Below are 5,531 nucleotides of genomic sequence, written 5' to 3' on the forward strand. Positions count from 1 at the left end.
TCAAACGCCCCCCCCCCCCCCTGCGAAGCCCGACCTTGCGCCGCTTATTGTCCCGCTAACATGGGGCCACCCCTAGCTCCGGCCGCTCCATCCCGGCGTGGTTCGCGGCTCAGCAGCTGGTAGGGCCAGCGCACTGGACCTGGTGATTGTGGCTGACTGGGCCTGCGTGCGCGCCGCCCCAGTTGCCGTCGTGGCAGGTGTGCCGGGGGCGGCGTCGTGGTGCCGGTGTGGGGTCAGCGGCTGGTAGGGCCAGCGCACTGGACCTGGTGATCGTGGCCGACTGGGCCAGCGTGTGTGCCGCCCCGGTTGCCGTCGTGGCAGGCGTGCCAGGGGCGGCGTCGTGGTGCCGGTGTGGGGTCAGCGGCTGGTAGGGCCAGCGCACTGGACCTGGTGATCATGGCCGACTGGGCCAGCGTGCGCGCCGCCCCGGTTGCCGTCGTGGCAGGCATGCCGGGGGCGGCGTCGTTGCGCCTCCTAGCTCCGGCAACAGCTCCACCCGGGTGGTGCTCGCGGTGGCCGCAGTTGGTAGGGCCCGAGCACCTGTCCCGGGTCGTCCCACGCCGAACATCCGGGTGTCGACTCGTCGAGGTGGCCTTGCGGCTGACCGGCTCTGCGCCCTGGACCCAGGTCGTAGTCGGCTAGGTGAACTGGGGGTCTGTGGGCCCTTCGGGGTCGTTCCGCGGGCTCGTTGGCGGGTTCGCTTGTCCCCGGTCGATGTCCCGGTCCGCGGAGGTCCTCCTTCGGCGGCGGTTGACAGTTCGTGGACTGGTACGGAGTCCGTTCCCGTTCGGGTATTGCGGCTGATGCTGAGGCTGCGATCTCCGGGTCGGTCTCTCCGGGTTGCGTGACGATCGGCGTTGGCCCGTCGTCGTTGCCCGCATCGGATTGACCTATGCTGTGCGACAGCTCGGCGATCTCCACGGCCTCTGCTTCATCGCCCCGTGGGTAGTATTGCGGTGGAGGGCTCTCGTACACCCCGCTCCCCTCCCAGGGTACCACTGCCATCTCCGGTGCGTCCTCGTGGACCTCTTCCGGTTCGTCTGGCACGTCGTGGGCGGGGTCGCCCCCGGTGTCCCCCGTGGTCATGTTAAGGGCGTAATCGTCGAGGTACGTGGGCGGGCGCCGCCACCGCCGTGGTCGTGGCCTCGCCTCGTCGTCTGATGCCGCCTCTGCGGGTGATGTATCGGGCGTGTCCACGGGTTCGTCTCGGGGCCTGTTGGACGTGGTGTTCGTGAACACCAGGGTGCGGTATGGGCGTGGTTCGGGTCGGCTTCTTGCGGGGGTCGCTTCTGGCAAGCCGTCTTCTTCCTGGACGGCGTCGCTCTCCGGCGTACGGCGTCCGTTTTCGTCTGGAGTGGGGGGTCCTTCGTCTCCGTCTGGGTTCCTCTCCCCAGGTAGGGCGGTGAGTCGGATGTCGTCCCTGTGCACTTTCTTCAAGCGCCGTCCGTCCGTGCGGACTAAGTACGTCGTCCTGCCTAGTCGTCGCCGTACCGTGTATGGCCCGCCCCTGCGCGGGGCCAGTCCCGCGCAATAGTTGCGGGGTGCAGCTGAAAGCGGGTGTAGTCGCGCGAACATCTGATCGCCGACCTGCACGGCGGGTGGAGGATGGTCTGTGGTTGGGGTGATCCGGTTGGCGTATCTCTCCTGCCTGCGTCTTGCCTGGTCGTGCAGAGTCACCCGTCGTTTGTCGCGTTCCTCCGTCGTCTCGTCGGGGTGTGGAGTGCCGTGTGTGGCCCATTCTCCCGGTAAGGGCAGGTTGTGGCCCTGTATCATTTCGGCCGGTGTGCGGCCGGTTGCGGCGTTGGTGCGGCGCCGTACACAGAAGAGGGCGTAAGCCACGTGTAGGTCCCACTGCGTGTGGTCCGCCCCCAGCCGGATCCGGAGCTGTGCCTTCAGCTCCTGGTTCCGGCGCTCTGTCGGATTCGCTCTCGGATGGTAGGCGGGCGTCGTGTGGTGCTCGATCTGGTGTTCGTCGCACCAGCCCTTCCAATGTCGCCCCAGGAACTGACTGACGTTGTCCGTCAACACCGACTGGGGGTATCCCCAACGTGACAGGAATTCCCTGGTCAGCAGGCTGATGATGGTAGGTGTGCGCACGTTCCCGCATGGATACGCCTCCGTCCACCGCGTGAAGAGGTCCGTTACGACGAGGAGGAAGCGTTTACCGCGCGGCGTGCGGGGGTAGGGGCCCTTCACGTCCAAGGCTATCGTTTGGAAGGCGGTGGTGGGTTCCCTGGGTCGTTGTTGCTCCTCGCTGTCAAGCCACCTCGCTTTCCTCGCCTGACAGATCTCGCATTCGCGCACGTACGTACGTACGTCGTACGTGATGCGGGGCCAGTGGTAGTGTCGGGTGACTTCTCGTCGTGTCTGATCGGTCCCCGGGTGTCCAGCGAGGTCGTGGTCGTGGAAGAACCGAAGGACCGCTTCTCGGGCTTCCGTCGGGACGTAGGTCCTCCAGTCCTCCTGGTGTCCGGGCGTGTGAGTCTGAATCAGGCAGTCTCGCACGCGCCACGCCTCATGTCCGGCGGTCGCATTTCTGGCGGCGTTTTGCCGCGGCTATTGACGTTTCCTGTGCTCGACGTACCCGGTCCTGGACGTCGGCCACGGTGTTGGGTGGGTCTTCGTCCCCATCCGCGTCGGCCGTTTTGCGCGCGCATGCCGAGTCGTGCGATGCGTGTCCGTGTGGTGTGTCCGGGGGTAGAATCTCCTGCCAGTCGTCCTCGTCCGTCAGCTCTGTTCGGGTGTCGGGTTCCCGCGACAGTAAGTCGGGGAGCTGGTTCTCTGTGCCGGGAACGTGCTCGACGTCGAAGTCGAACGACTGGAGGAATAGCGCCCATCGTATGAGTTTTCCCTTCCGCCCCTGCATTGTACGCAGCCAGGTGAGGCAGCGGTTGTCTGTCCTCAGTGTGAAGCACTTCCCCTCCAGGTGGGGCCGGTACTTTTTCATGGCCCAGACTACAGCTAGGCACTCCTGCTCGTTGCTGTGATACCGGCGTTCGGCCGGTCCGAGCTTTGCGCTAGGGTAGTCGACGACCTCGCGGTCCCCGTTCGGGTCCGTGTGGAAAAGCACCGCGCCCACACCGAGTGCGCTGGCGTCGGTCTGGAGGTAGAGGCGGCGTCCGGGGTCTACTCGTGTGAGGGTGTGACAGCGAGTGAAGGCGGCTTTTATTTCGTCAAAGGCGCGTTGCGCGGGTTCGCCCCAATGGTACCGTGCCCGTGGTGACAGGAGGTCGGTCAGCGGTGCGATGGTACGTGAGAAGTCGGGAATGTACCCCCTGAGCCAGTTCACTAGGCCGATGAACCGTTGGAGTTGCTTCCTCGTCCGCGGTGGTGCCGCTTCAGCGATCTTGCGCAAGTGAACGGGTTGGGGTCGGTTGCCAGCCGCGCTTACTAGGTGGCCCAGGAATTCGACCTCCTGGGTCCCTATATGACACTTGTGGTGTGCGGCCGTTAGATGGTGTGTGGCTAAGCGTTCCAGGACCAGCGCCAGGTGTCTGGCGTGGTCCTCCCACGTCTCGGAGAAGACGATCACGTCGTCGAGGTACGCGATCGCGAACCGCCCCAGGTACCCCTCCAACACTCGGGTCATCATTCCCTGGAACGTGGCCGGTGCCCACTTTAGCCCAAAAGGCATGGCGCGAAATTGAAACTTCCGCCCATCTGGTATCGTGAACGCGGTTTTTCCCCTGTCTTCTGCTCGTATGGGCACTTGCCAATACCCAGCCTTCAGGTCGAGCGTACTGAAGACTTTCGCGCGGCCGAGTCCGGCTACGGCGGCGTCGACGCTGATTTGAGGTGGGGGTGAGATAATCGTGATGGCGTTTAGCGGCCGAAAATCGACGCAGAAGCGTAGCGATCCGTCTTTCTTTGGGGCTAACACGACGCAAGCGTTGTAATGACTGTTGGACGGTGCGACTACCCCGTCGCGAAGCATGTCCGCCACCTGTTCCCGGATGGCCCTCTGCTCCCGGAACCCGTAGCCTCTCGGGGCCTCGTGTACTGGGTTGTCGTGGGTGGTCGGGATGTGGTGTTCGGTGATGGTGGTGCGCTTCAGTGGGTCGGCTACCGCGAAGACGTCCTGTCTTTCTGCCAACACGAGTTCAACTGCTGTTCGGTGTTCGTGGGGGACGTTGTGGCGGAACTGGTCCAAAGTTACCTTCTCCCCCTGACTCTCGGGGGTAGTGCCTATGGTGTACACCGTGAGTCGCTCGCGGGTGCCAATGTAAACTCGTCTGGGTTTCATTTCGATTACCGCATCTTGTCTCGCTAACCATGGTTGGCCTAGTACTATCCCTTCGTGTAAGTCCTCTACCACCAGGGCGGTTACTGTGGTGACGTCGTCCCGAATGCGTACCTCGAGTTCGGCTTGCCCCACTGTCGTTCCCGGTTGTGTGCTGGTTGCCAACCGCAATTCGGCTTGGTGGGGCTGCAGCGCGCCGGGAGGTACCAGGTGGGGGGCCACGAACACGTGGCTCGCGCCCATGTCTACTAGGGCTGCCGTGGGTCGTCCGTTGACTTCCACTGGGATGCGGAGTAGGCTGTCGCGTGGGCGGACTAGCTGGTTTAGCTGCGGTGGGGCTGCCTCCGCGGCGGGTGTGGGTTGGCTCGGGTTGCTCGGAGGCGCGGGTCTTACTGCCGCGCCCCCGGGTGGGCGTTTCCCGACGTGTTGGTGACGGGTGGTGTTTGCCGGCGTGAAGGGCAGTTGGCATGCCAGTGGCGTGTACCTGCGGGGCAGCCCAACTGGCATCGCGGTAGTGGGGGTTCCTGTTGCGTCGATGTCCCATCGGGCCTACCGGGTGGTGGTGCGTCCTCGATGGCTCGTCGCGGGTAGTCGGGTGGGTAGCCCCTTGCTTCCCGGTTCTGGACACTGGCTATTCTCGGACCCATTGGGCGTCTGACCAGGCCCCGATCGGTGTTCGTGGGGTCGTAGTGCCGCAGTCCCCGGATGTTCCGTTCCGTGTCTATGGCTTGTCGGACGTAGTCCTCGACTTCCTCCATGCGGTAACACCGCATGAACGGTTGCAGTTCATTGTGTAGGAGGGTGGTTATGGTTGCGAGCGCGGCGGTTGGTGCGGCGCCGGGTGCTACTCGGTTAAACAGCTGTATTTTCTTGGCCAGAAACTGTTCAACGGGTTCGCCGTCGCGTTGGCGTTCGCCATAGAACTGCGTAGTGCATTGGACCAGTGCGTGGTCCGTGCCAAATCGGCAGTTGAATGACGTTGCAAACTCCTCCCAGGGCATGCCGAAGCGTCCCCAGAGGCTCCACCATTGGCGGGTGGTCCCTTCAGCTGTTCGCTCGCTCGCCCCGACCATTCGTCGGTCGGTATTCCGGACCGCGCCAGTCTGACCTCGCAGTGCGTTAGGAAGTCTCTGGGTACTTCGTGCCCTATTCCGCTGAACTCGGGTAGTGCTAACTTCCCTGTGTAGCACGGGTTGCGTGTGTGCATCCCCGTGTTTGGTCCGGTGATTGCGCTTGGTGGTTGGATGTATTTGGGTGCCAGATTGGTCCGGGCACTCGTGCAGCACGTAGT

This window comes from Bacillus rossius, chromosome 1 (genome assembly GCF_032445375.1).
Source record: "Bacillus rossius redtenbacheri isolate Brsri chromosome 1, Brsri_v3, whole genome shotgun sequence".
In the NCBI taxonomy this organism is placed as follows: domain Eukaryota; kingdom Metazoa; phylum Arthropoda; class Insecta; order Phasmatodea; family Bacillidae; genus Bacillus; species Bacillus rossius.